General features: G+C 40.9%; 1 protein-coding gene and 1 long non-coding RNA gene across 9 annotated transcripts in view; one reads left to right on the top strand and one right to left on the bottom strand.

Annotated features, from left to right (window-relative positions):
* LOC105464917 (metastasis associated 1 family member 3) overlaps positions 1-14,124 on the bottom strand; it is a 261,198-nt gene that overhangs the window by 124,259 nt on the left and 122,815 nt on the right. The window lies entirely within an intron of this gene.
* LOC105464916 (uncharacterized) overlaps positions 7,507-14,124 on the top strand; it is a 51,663-nt gene continuing 45,045 nt past the window's right edge. The window contains exons 1-3 of the long non-coding RNA XR_011611652.1: positions 7,507-7,608; positions 9,473-9,561; positions 12,357-12,475. This is a non-coding gene — a long non-coding RNA (uncharacterized lncRNA). The remainder of the gene's footprint in view (positions 7,609-9,472; positions 9,562-12,356; positions 12,476-14,124) is intronic.

The following is a 14,124-nucleotide window of genomic DNA, read 5'->3' as shown; positions in this document are numbered from 1 at the left end:
GCTAATACAAATTTTATGTATAGATTGCCAAAAATATTACAAAAGCCTAATACTTTAAAATGCTGTCATAATGAAATGAGCAGGAAGAAAACCAATTATTTTAAAGATTCCAAATAAGTTTTTAATATTCACAGCCAAACTGAAGACAGACTAATAATCCACAGTGGAGTTCTATTTTATTACTTACATACTTAAAAGTTAGCACTACTATGTATTTTTCAATAAACATATCTGTAAAAAATTGTTTGTTTTCTCTGAAAGTAGCAAAAAGGTCTCAATAGACATAAATTAAATTTACAAATCATTTCAGCTGAACCTCCCTACTTTGACCAATAGAGAAATATGAAGAAATAAATACAAAATAAAAATTAAGATACTTTCAACTATTTTACTTGGTATAATTTGGCAGCTACACTCACAATCACACAAGTAAAATGTCCTAGGCACAAGTTTAGTCATTATAGTATTATTTTTAACAGCAAAAGACTAGAAAAAACAAAAATCCATTAGTTAGGATTAAACAAATTAGATATATAATACGGCCATAAAAAAGAATGAGGTAGATCTTTACGATCCAATATGGACCTATCACCAAGATACTTCAAAAGCACAACATAAAAGCATCATAATTTACTCCACAATTTACTTAGACATACAAACATATATACCTCATTGCTTCTATACACATAGAATATTTCTGGAAGTCCACCTAAGACTCTAAAAACACTGAAGACCTGGGGGGACTGTGCAGGAGTAAGACATTTTATTGTATACTTCATGTTTGTATATTTTGGTTTCTGAATCATATATTACAAATCCACCTCCACTGAAACTGTCCCACAAGGTTGACAAGAATTGCATGCAGGTTCTGGCCAGAAATGTAGTTACAATTAAGTATTAATCAGGCTGCACTTTGGCCCACTTCTCTGCTATTGAAAGTCATGTAGCACAAGATACTGACAAAAGCCTTGATTCTAATATCAGAGATCAAGTGTATGAGGAGCCCACTGTTCCCATAGTCAGGATCTCTGACATTAGAATCATAAGGCTTTTATTTAAGGATCACTTAAATTGTTTTTCGTTGGGCGTGGTGGCTCATGCCTGTAATCCTAGCACTTGGGGAGGTCAAGGCAAGTAGATCACTTGAGGTCAGGAGTTAAAGACCACCCTGGCCAACATGGTGAAACCCCATCTCTACCAAAAATACAAAAAAGTTAGCCAGGCGTGGTGACAGGCCCCTGTAATCCCAGCTACTCCGGAGGCTGAGGCACGAGAATTGCTTGAACCTGGGAGGCAAAGGTTGCAGAGAGCCGAGATCATGCCACTGCACTCCAGCCTGCGAGACAGAGCAAGACTACGTCTCAAAAAAAAAAAAGAGGTTTTTCAGGCCCCGTGAATTCCAGCAACCAGTTTAAAGGCCCCCACAGAGGAACGAGATCAGAAGAATTCAGCTTCTTTATCCCCCACTTCATGACTTCACCATACAACTCTTCGAGATCTCCAAACTTTGGCCCACTCCAAAAGCCTTAAAAGTCCCAACTCCAAACTCCCTGGGGAGACAGATTAGAGGTTTCCTCCCACCTCCTTGTTCGGGGACCCTACAATTAAACCTCCTTCTTTGCTGCAACCTGGTGTCTCAGAGTACTGACTGGCTGTGCTCAGTGGGCAGCTAACCTATCACAATTACACTACCAAAAAAAATTTAAATTTTAAAAGCAAGAGGGCATGTCATCAGTTTTGTGATCCTGACAACAAAGAAAGGCTGCTCTATTGACTGGGCACAGTGGTTCATGCCTGTAATCCCAGCACTTTGGGAGGCCGAGGCAGGCGAATCATGAGGTCAGGAGTTCGAGATCAGCCTGGCCAACACGGTGAAACCCTGTCTCTACTAAAAATACAAAAAGTTACTCGGGCATAGTGGCATGCGCCTGTAACCCAAGCTACTCGGGAGGCTGTGGCAGGAGAATTGCTTGAACCCAGGAGACAGAGGTTGCAGTGAGCCAAGATCACACTACTACACTCCAGCCTGGGCCACAGAGCAAGACTCCGTCTCAAAAAAAAAAAAGATTGTTCTATCATCCACCACTTTTGGATCCCAGGTTGCATCGAGCATTTAACCAAACTGGACATACCATCCCTAACCACAGCAATACATAAATTCACTCTCAGCAATCTATTCCAATCTACTCCCATCTACCGACTATTGCTTTACCAAGTATTTGAAATATTTTTTGTTTAAAAAAAAATTCTGCTTATACATAAAATATTTTATGTTCATTTATTTATTTGTTTCTGACATACAGGACAACCCGAGGAAAAACTTTCCTTCAAACACTAATTGCTCTAGGTAAAACATAAACCAAAAAAAAGAAAGAAAGAAATTCTAATTACAGTCTTTGAAAAAGGATGGAAATGTTTTGTCAATACTCAATAACTCAGTTTTAAAAAGAGACATGAAGAGATAAATCCCAGAATTGTAAGGTATTTTTATTCAGTGAGCTAACTGAAAGAAGTTTCACAGCATCTCAATGCAGGGAGGAGAGTGGAGTAATATTTTCAGTCTCAACAGAATGAATTAAATGACAGGCAAAGTCAATGTGTTTATCTCTTTTCTGAGATGCCTTTTAAAGAAGAAGATGGCCTGGTTGGTGGCTCTTCTTCTTATTTAAATAAGAAGATGGCCTGCTTGGTGGCTCTTCTTATTATTACATGGCCTGTAATCCCAGCACTTTGGGAGGTCGAGGCAGGCGGATCACCTGAGGTCACCAGTTTGATACCAGCCTAGCCAGCATGGCAAAACCCCATCTCTACTAAAAATACCAAAAAAATTAGCTGAGCATGGTGGTGGGTGCCTGTAATTCCAGCTACTTGGGAGGCTGAGGCAGGAGAATCACTTGAACCCAGGAGGTGGAGGTTACAGTGAGCCAAGATCGCACCACTGCACTCCAGTCTGGGTGACAAGAGCAAAACCCCATCTCATAAATAAATAAACAAATAGATAGATAGATAAATAGATAAATACATAAATAAAGTGATAAGAAGAAAATTAAAAGAACCGCCAGGCACGATGGCTCACACCTGTAATCCCAACACTTTGGAAGGCCGAGACAGATGGATCACAAAGTCAGGAGTTCAAGACCAGCCTGGCCAACATGGTGAAACTTTGTCTTACCAAAAATACAAAAATTAGCTGGGCACGGTGGTGCTCGCCTGTAATCCCACCTACTTAGGAGGCTGAGGCAGGAGAATCACTTGAACCCAGGAGTCGGAGGTTGCAGTAAGCCGAGATAGCGCCACTGCACTCCAGCCTGAGCAACAGAGTGAGACTCTGTCTCAAAACAAAACGAAACAAAAGAACCTGGCAGGGAATGGTGGCTCACACCTGTAATCCCAGCACTTTGGAAGGCCCAGGCGAGCAGATCATCTGAGGTCAGGAGTTTGAGACCAGCCTGACCAACACAGCAAAACCATGTCTCTACCAAAAATACAAAAAAAAAAAAAAAAAAAAGCCAGGCTTGGTGGCACACACACTCCCAGCTACTTGGGAGGCTGAGGCGCGAGGATCACTTGAACCCTTGAGATGGAGGTTGCGATGAGCCAAGATGACACCACTGCACTCCAACCTGGGAGACATAGTGAGACTCCGTTTCAAATTTTAAAAAAAGAAAAAAAGAATCTAAACCATAATAAAGAGAATCTGAGGGGGCCGTTAGCAGAATAAAGATTTTCAGAAAATTTTGGAAGACAAAAAGGGAAGACTAAGAAGAGCACGAATGGCCACTTTCTACAATACTACTAAACACAGCATTGCTGGTTTTCCCTAATATAATTAGGACAAGAAAAACAATTAAGAAACAAAGCTCAGGCCTGGCACAGTGGCTTGGAAGGCCACGGCAGGAGGATCACTTGAGGCCAGGAGTTAGAGACCACCCTGGACAACACAGGGAGACCAGTTGCTCCAAAAAAAGTTTAAATTAGCTGGGCGCAGTGGTCAGCACCTGCAGTCCCAGTTACTCAGGAGGCTGAGGTGAGAGGACTGCTTGAGCCCAGGAGTTCAAGGCTGCAGTGAGCCATGAATTGTGCCACTGCAGCCTAGAAAATAGAGAAAAGATCCTGTTGCTAAAGGAAAAAAAAAAAAGAAAAAAGAAACAAAGCCCAAAATATGTATACAGGGAGCTGGCTGGGTGCAGGGGCTCACACCTGTAATCCCAGCACTTTGGGAGGCCAAGACAGGCGGATCAACTGAGGTCAGGAGTCTGAAGCCAGCCTGGCCAACATGGTGAAACCCAGTCTCTACTACAAATATAAAAATTAGATGGGTGTGGTGGTGTAGGCTTGTAATCCCAGCTACTTGGAAGGCTGAAGCACAAGAACTGCTTGAACCTGGGAGATGGAGGTTGCAGTGAGCCGAGGTGGTACCATTACACTACATCCTGGGTGACAAAGCAAGACTCTGTCTAAAAAAAAAAAAAAAAAAAAGAGCTAATACTAGGGAAAATGGAACTGACCTATCCAGGATAGTCCTGAAGAATTTTCTAGTCTAAGAGGGTAAGACTTAGAATTTCTAAGTCAACTTCACAACTGCCTGAAGACAAAGTCAGCCCATAAAACTGAAGCTCCTAGGCCAGGCGCGGTGGCTCATGCCTGTAATCCCAGCACTTCGGGAGGCTGAGGCGGGTGGATCATGAGGTCAGGAGTTTGAGACCAGCCTAGCCAACATGGTGAAACCCCGTCTCTACTAAAAATGCAAAAATTAGCTGGGCATGGTGGTGGGTGCCTTTAATGCCAGCTACTCAGAAGGCTGAGGCAGGAGAATCACTTGAGCCCAGGAAGCAGAGGTTGCAGTGAGTCGAGATTGCACCACTGTACTCCAGCCTGGGTGACAGAGTTAGACTCCATCTAAAAAAAAAAAAAAAAAAAAATGAAGCTCCTGTTCAGCCTTACTACCTTGGTTTTTAATAACAATAGATAACTATTAATCATCTAATACTTGAGAACAGACTACAGCACAAAGATAAATACAAAAAATCTGGCCGGGTGCGGTGGCTCAAGCCTGTAATCCCAGCACTTTGGGAGGCCGAGACAGGCGGATCACGAGGTCAGGAGATCGAGACCATCCTGGCTAACACGGTGAAACCCCGTCTCTACTAAAAAAATACAAAAAACTAGCCGGGCGCGGTGGCGGGCGCCTGCAGTCCCAGCTACTCGGGAGGCTGAGGCAGGAGAATGGCGTGAACCCGGGAGGCGGAGCTTGCAGTGAGCTGAGATCCAGCCACTGCACTCCAGCCTGGGCAACAGAGCCAGACTCCATCTCAAAAAAAAAAAAAAAATACAAAAAATCAACAACTGAACTTGAAGAAACAATTTAGGCAACAACACAGTGCAGATCTCTGCTCACTGTAAGCTCCGCCTCCCGGGTTCACACCATTCTCCTACCTCAGCCTCCCGAGTAGCTGGGCGCTCGCCACCATACCCAGCTAATTTTTTTGTATTTTTAGTAGAGACGAGGTTTCATCATATTAGCCAGGATGGTCTCGATCTCCTGACCTCATGATCCGCCCGCCTCAGCCTCCCAAAGTCTTGGGATTACAGGCATGAGTCACCGTGTCCGGCCCATAAAACAAATTTTAAAACATGATTGGCAAAATTAAAATATCACTAGATGTACTAGAAAAATCAAAGATTTAGCTCAGGGACCTCCACCTCCAAAAAAAGGAAAGAAAGAAAAATGGAAAATATGAGAAAACGGGCCAGGAACGGTGGATCACACCTGTAATCCCAAAGCTTTGGGAGGCTGAGGCGGGCGGATCACCTGAGGTCAGGAGTTCGAGACCAGCCTGGCCAACATTGTGAAATCCCGCCTCTACTAACTATACAAAAATTAGACAGGCATGGTGGCGGGTGCCTGTAATCCCAACTAGTCAGGAGGCTGAGGCAGGAGAATCACTTGAATCTGGGAAGCAAAAGTTGCAGTGAGTCAAGATGGCACCACTGCACTCCAGCCTCGGTAACAAAGCGAGACTCCGTCTCAAAAAAATAAATAAATAAAGCAAAACAGATCTTCAAATTATAATGGTGTACCAAATATCCTTACCATTGATGCATCACTGTAAAATTTTAGGATGCAACAAATAAGAAAATTCTAAAAAGATTTCACAGAGGAAACAGGTAACATGCAAAGAATGGAGAACTGATGTGGTATAAAACTCACATTCAATGACAATGGACGTCTAATAACAATGGGGTAAACATCTTCAAAGTTTTGAGGGAAAATAATTTTCAACCCAAAATTCAATGCAAAGAAAGATCATGTATCAAGTGTCTACTATTAAATTATGAATTTCATAGCAGAATAGTATAGGAGGTTACAAAATATTTAAAAGGTTGAGTCTGACAAAGTTGAGAAGCTCTGCTATAAGTTAATATACATTAAAAACAAAAAAAGAAATAAAAGTGAATATATATTAAGATACAAAATGAAAATAATAAAAATCCAAAAATAATATTAAAAATTGTATTTTATAATAAAAGTAATTCAGTTTTGTTGAAATAAAAATAAAATCAAATACTAAAGAAAGAAGTCTGAATTACGGATCACTAGGCAATAATCGACTTCCAGCAACATCCCAAAAAGCAACAAGCAAATTATACTCTTCCCGTTAGACACCACTACCTTTCTGTCTCTTGCATTTGCTCCTTCCTTTTACCTCTCCAACCGTACCTTTAAATCTGAACTACCAGGCTGGGCAAAGTGGCTCAGCCTGTAATCCCAGCACTTTGGAGGCCAAGGTGGGTGGATCACACCTAAGGTCAGGAGTTCGAGACCAGCCTGGCCACCATGGTGAAACCCCGTCTCTACTAAAAATACAAAAAAATTAGCCGCGTGTAGTGGCGCACACCTGTAGTCCTAGGTACTTGGGAGGCTGAGCCAGGAAAACGGCTTGACCTGGGAGGCAGAGGTTGCCATGAGCAGAGATTGCGCCACTGCTCCTGCCTGGACGACAGAGCAAGACTCTGTCTCAAAAAAAAAAAAAAAAAAAAAAAAAAATCTGAACTACTAACACAAGAACTCAAGGAGCATGGTAAAACACCATGGGGATACAATCAGCAAAATCCAAACAGTGAAAAGGAAACAAAACCCCAGTTTCTTCAACAAAAACTAGCAAAGGAAAAAGAAAAAGAAGAAAAAGGGAAGTCCTAACTTTTCCCCTGCTATGGCCACCTGTTGTGCTGGATTCCCAAGCTTGCAAGCTGGGAGAGTACTGCCTCTAGAAGACTGAAGAAAAGACCCAAAGACAGCAGCATGACATAAGCTTGATTCAGGAAACTTATGTCCAGGGAGTTCAGGAGGGGAAGGCTGGACAGGAAAAACCATTCCCTTTTATAAAAAGCATGCAGGTTTTATAGTAAGTACCCTTCGCATAGCAACCACCACTTAGCAGCCTCCACCTAGCTCAAAACAATGGGCCTCAGTTCCTGGTACCACCTGCATTCCAAGGCACACGCCAGGATCCAGGTGTCCTTCATAGGTATGGCATAAACATCAGGGTTGACCATTATTGGAACACTCAACAAACATTCACCAAGGAACACAGGATCATTCTCAAGGTATGTTTGAGTTATTGCTGTCTGGCAAGACACGCCCACCATATACCATCCAACTTGACTTGGTACCATTTACTAAAACAACTACCTTTTCCTCATTATATTACCATGGAGACTTTGTCATAAACAAAGTTGTATTATACACGTGAATCTCTTCTGGGTTTTGTATTGTTTCATCCGCTTATTTTTCAATCCACTTACTAATATACCCTATCTTAATTATTCTAACTTTACAAGTGTCTTCCTATCTAATGATATAAGCAACATAAGTCCTCCAGCACTTTTGTTTGTCAAGATTCCTTTACATGGAGGCCAGGTGTGGCAGCTCACACCTACAATCCCAGCACTTTGAGAGACTAAGGTGGGAAGATTACTTGAGGCCAGGAGTTCAAGATCAGCCTTGGCAACAAAGCAAGATCCCATTTCAAAAAAAAAAAAAAAGTCAAAAAATTGTTTAAACATTCCTTTACGTTCATAAAAACTATTGAGGAACTCAAAGATCTTACGTTGGATATTTATCAACATTTACCATGTTGAAATTAAAACTGAGAAGAAACTTAACATTTACTAATTTAAAATAAAAACGTGTTACAAACTAGCAGTATTTGTTATAATTACTATTTTCCAAAACAAATATAAAACTCTAATAAGAGTGACGCTGTTTCACATTTTTGCAAATTGCTTCAATGTCTACCTTAATAGCTTTACTGAGGTATAACTGACAAAAATTGTATATTTACAGTGTACAACGTTTTGATGTATGTATACATTGTGAAAGGCTGACAACTAGTTTCACATGAATATCTATGAAATAACCATGACTTTTCAAAAAAAGCCAATAAAATACCCATGTCTAAATAAACATAGTTTAGCTTTCAGTGATGACCTTCAAGTAAAAATGGTATTCCATGAAAAACGCAGCTAGTTCAGCTCACGATTCAAACAATCCCATGTTTTCTCAAGATAACCAGCTGGGCCCAGTGGCTCATCCCTGTAATCCCAACACTTTGGGAGGCCAAGATAGGAGGATTGTTTGAACCCAGAAGTTTAAGACCAACCTAGGCAACATAGCTAGACTCTGTCTCTACAAAAAATTTAAAAATTAGCCAGTCATGGTGCCGTGCACCTGGGGTCCAAGCTAATTGGGAGGCTGGGGTGGCAGGATTGCTTAGGCTGAGAAGGTCAAAGCTGCAGTGAGCTGTGATGACACCACTATACTCTAGCCTGAGCAACAGAGCGAGACCCTCTCTCTCAAAAAGAAAAGAAAACCATTACACATCAATATGCAACAGAAGCGGGTTTAGGTGTACTTCTGAGTTCACAGGTCAAGATGTGTGATGTTGGCCGGGCACAGTGGCTCATGCCTGTAATTCCAGTACTTTTGGAGGCCAAGGCAGGTGGATCACCTGAGGCCAGGAGTTCGAGATCAGCCTGGCCAACATGGTAAAACACTGTCTCTATTAAAAATATAAAAATAAGCCAGGTGGGGCAGTGCACATCTGTAATTCCAGTTACTCGGGAGGCTGAGGCAGGAGAATCACTTGAACCTGGGTGGCAGAGGTTGCAGTGAGCCGAGATCACGCCATTGCACTCCAGGCGACAGAGCAAGACTCTGTCAAAAAAAAAAAAAAAAAAAAAAAAAAGATGTGTGATGTCTTGAAACAATACAGAGGTGATGGTTGCAAACACTGTCAATGTGCTAAATGCCACTGTATATGGTTAATGGTTAATCTGATGTTATATGAATTTCACCTCAATTATAAAGAAGGGCCAAAATTTATTAAAGCTAATAAATTATACTACTTTGCCAAGAACATTCTTAAGTAGAACTTGCCTTTGTTTTTTTTCTTAAACTGTGAATGCACAGCGTTCTAGAACACAACTACTAACTAGCTCGGCCCCGTACTACTGATTTGTGCTACGGAACCAGCAGAGCAAAATCAACACAGAAAAAAGGTAGGTAACATCTTCCTGTTATGAAAATAGTCTTGATTTCATAAACTCTTGGAAAAAGTCTTGGGGGACATCTGGGCATAAAGAAATAATAATTTGAAAAACCCTTGTTATTAGTCCTTCTCTTTTTTTTGAATCAAATTCTCAATTTATACATACACACACAATCCCGCTGAGATTTTATTTGGACCTATATTGAATCACTAGATCAATTTGGGGGAAACTCAAATATTGTAATGATATATCCCACATTTACTTAAATTTTCTTTAATTCTTTCAGCAATACTTTAGTTTGTATGTAAAGGTTTTACAGATGTTTCTTTAGATTCATTTGATGTTTCTGGATGATAATATAAACATCACTTTAAATTGCGTTTCCTAACTGACCCAGCCTCACACCATATACACATCGAGTAAAATTGACTAAGATACAAAAAGTGGAGCAGTAAAGCATCTAGATGAATATATTTGAGAATATCTTCACAATCTTAATAAATCTTTGCTTATTCCAAAACAGTGATACTGGATTAGTTTTTTCATGAGTGCTCTTTCTGCGTTACCACTCTTCTTACTCAACTTCCATTCTGCTCCTTTATCTGTATCAAACTTATCAGTCATATCTATCAACTACTGAACGATGGAATTTTCCCAGCTTTTAACTGTTCTCTCTCCTCTTGCTGTTCCATTGTTCATTTTGCAATCATTATTTCTCACATATTTAAAAACCAACCAACCAAGCTAGAACAAGCAAAAATGACAACAGCTGCACTGAAGAATAAACATTACTTAACATGAGAGGCAGCTACCAACGCCAAGTAATGAGGCTTCTCTGTCAGTCAGATGTGGCCAAAATCCAGCAGTGAGCACACATACAATTATTACAGAAAAGAAAAATTAAGGCGGGGCACGGTGGATCACACCTGTAATCCCAGCACTTTGGGAGGCCGAGGTGGGTGGATCACAAGGTCAGGAGATTGAGACCATCCTGGCTAACACAGTGAAACCCCGTCTCTACTAAAAATGTAAAAAATTAGCCAGGTGTGGCGGCAGGCGCCTGTAGTCCCAGCTACTAGGGAGGCTGAGGCAGGAGAATGGTGTGAATTCGGGAGGTGGAGCTTGCAGTGAGCCGAGATTGCGCCACCGCACTCCAGCCTGGGCGACTGAGCAAGACTCTCAGTCTCAAAAAAAAAAAAAAAGAAAAGAAAAGAAAAGAAAAATGGGCCAGGCTCAGTGGCTCACACCTGTAATCCCAACACTTTGGGAGGTCGAGGCAAGAGGATCAGTTGAGCACAGGAGTTTGAGGCCAGTCTGGACAATAACATTAGACCCAAGCTCTACCAAAAAAATTATTTTAATAAGCCAGGCACAGTGGTACATGCCTGTGGTCCCAGATACTCAAGAGGATGAGGCAGGAGGATCACCTGAGCCCATGATGTGGAGGACACAGTGAGCTATGTTCACGCCACTGCACTCCAGCCTGGGCAACAGAGCAAGACTCTGTTTCAAAAAAGAATAGGAAAAAAATGCATTAAAGATATACCAAAATGTCAGTAGTATTTCTGCGCAATGGAATTACAGATAAGGGGAGGAGTAGTGTCTTTTTCCATATTTTCTATATGTCAACAATAAATTATGTTTTTATGACCAGAAAGTAAACACAAGTTTATTTAAAATTTTTAACATACAGCTAATGCTGAAGTAACAGCAAAATGAACATATTCATAATACATTACCAGGGGAAAATCGACAGAATTCTTGAAGGATTAGCATTCTGTAACAAAAATATTTGAAATATGTTCCCCTAAGTTAGAAAAAGGTCTGTTCTCAAATGATAATGACAGTTAACATGACTACCTTTCTACTACTAGGAAAGGGAAGATTAAGAGTTGTTTTCAGGCAGAGCATAGAGGTTCACTCATGGTGGGAGGCCAAGGTGGAAGGACTACATGAGGCCAAGTGTTCAAGACCAGCCTGGGCAACACAGTGAGACCTTCTAACAAAAATTTTTTTATATTACGCAGATATGGTAGTGTGCACCTGCAGTCCCAGCTACTTGGAAGGCTGAGGTGGGAGGATCACTTGAGCTCAGAAGTTTGAGGCTGCAGTGAGCTATGATCACTCCATTGCACAACAGCCTGGGCAACAGAGCAAAACTACATCTCTATTTAATTTTTTTTTTTTTTTTTAAAAAGGAGTTGTTTACAGCAGATTTCCATCAATGCTCCCTTCATCAGAACCAGTCATACTGTCAAGCAAGGAAGGGAATAAAAATAAATGTAAAGTGGCATTTTCTCTATCTGATGTCTAAATGTGCAAATCTTATTTTATTTTATGTATTTATGTATTTACTTATTTATTTTGAGGCAGAGTTTCACTGTTGTTGCCCAGGCTGGAGTGCAATGGTACAATCTCAGCTCACTGCAACATCAGCCTCCCGGGTTCAAGCGATTCTCCTGCCACAGCCTCCCTAGTAGCTGAGATTATAGGCATGCACCACAAGGCCTGGCTAATTTTGTATTTTTAGTAGAGACGGGGTTTCACCATGTTGGTCAGGCTGGTCTTGAACTCCTCACTTCAAGTGATCCACCCACCTCGGCCTCCCAAAGTGCTGGGATTAAAGGTTTGAGCCACCATATCCAGCCTCAAACGTGCAAATTTTAAAATAATACCTTTTCCCATTATATATCTATCTACTCATTTCAGGAAAACTAGAAGTATAGAAAAGTATAAAGATAAAATTTGCTTGCATTTTGTGATATTAAAACATTTTTTGATATTAAAACAATTCTGTTTCCTAGCAAGAAAACTCAGAGAAAAAATAAATCTACAATGAACACATCAGTATGTATATTTCTACAAAGTTGTGTGAGAAGTTCTGTAAGATCAAGTCCTAAAAGCAGAATTGCTGGCTCAAAGGGTATGTATGCCTTGCAATTTGACGGATCTTTCCGGTTATACTAATATTCTGACAAGAAGAATATCTGTTTCTCCATCCAATACTGGATATTAAGATAAGAACTATAGTATTCTCTCCCCTAAATAATTCTTATAGGCTAGAACCTTTCCTATTTATCCCTTTCTCATGGTTGCTGCAAACTGCTCTTAAATTGGTTTTGTTTCAAGACAAATAATGAGTATACAAAAAAGCTTTCCTATTCTCTGTCTAGTATTCCATTTTAAAGTCCGAGGTTGACTCAGAACAAACCACACTTGCTCAGAGTGTGAGCAAAAAAAAGAAAAAGCACAAAATCTAAAATTACATTTAAAGTTAATTGCAATTGAGAAGATATTACTCAGCTGAGCACGATGGCTCACACCTGTAATCCCAACACTTTGGGAGACGAAGGCAGGAGGATCGCTTGAGGCCAGCAGTTTGAGACCAGCCTGGTCAACATGACAAAACCTCGTCTCTACAAAACATACAAAAATTAGCCAGGCATGGTGGTGTGAGCTTATAATCCTAGGTATTCAGGAGGCTAAGGTGGGAGTATCATCTGAGCCAGGGAGGTCGAAGCTGCAGTGAGCCATGATTGTGCCACTACACTCCAGACTGGGTGATAGAGTGAGATCCTGTCTCAAAAAAAAAGAAGAAATTATTCAAATATCTGTGGATGACTTATTTCCTTAAAGAATAAAAGTAAAATTAAATGTAAACTCTATACAAGGTTCAAATCCTGAATGGCTATTGGATACAATGTTCCACAGTAAACATCAAAAAAAAAAAAAAAAAAAAAAAGAGACGAGATCTTCAAGAATCTTATAATCTGAAATGAAGTCTAAATAAAACCACCTAGGCCAGGCGTGCAGTGGCACATGCCTGTAATCCCAGCACTTTGGGAGGCCGAGGCAGACAAATCACCTGAGGTCAGGAGTTCGAGACCAGCCTGGCCAACATGGTGAAACCGCGTCTCAACTAAAAATACAAAAATATTAGCCAGGCATAGTGGCACATGCCTATAATCCCAGCTACTCAGAAGGCTGAGGCAGGCGAATCACTTGAACCCAGGAGGCGGACTCGCAGTTAGCCGAGATCACACCACTGCACTCCAGCCTGGGTGACAAGAGTGAAACTATGTCTCAAAAACAAAAACAAAGAAGAGATTATTCAAATATCTGTGGATGACTTATTCCCTTAAAGAACAAAAGTAAAATTAAATGTAAACTCTATACAACATTCAAATCCTGAATGGCTATTGGATACAGTGTTCCACAGTAAACATTAAAAAAAAACAAAAAAAACAAAAAACAGACAATAGATCCTCAAGAATCTTATAATCTAAGATGAAGTATAAATAGAACCACCTAGGCCAGGTGCAGCAGCCCACACCTGTAATCCCAGCAATTTGGGAGGCGGAAGCAGGCAGATCACCTGAGGTCAGGAGCTCAAGACCAGCGTGGCCATTAGTGAAATCCTGTCTCTACTAAAAATACAAAAATTAGTCAGGCATGGTGGTGCGTGCCTGTAATCTTAGCTACTCTGGAGGCTGAGGCAGAAGAACCCGGAAGGCAGAGGTTGCAATGAGCCAAGATTGCACTGCTGCACTGCAGCCTGGGCAACAGAGCAAG

Source organism: Macaca nemestrina, chromosome 13 (genome assembly GCF_043159975.1).
Source record: "Macaca nemestrina isolate mMacNem1 chromosome 13, mMacNem.hap1, whole genome shotgun sequence".
In the NCBI taxonomy this organism is placed as follows: domain Eukaryota; kingdom Metazoa; phylum Chordata; class Mammalia; order Primates; family Cercopithecidae; genus Macaca; species Macaca nemestrina.
The sequence above is the reverse complement of the archived record's forward strand: the minus strand, read 5'-3'. Positions and strand labels throughout refer to the sequence as shown.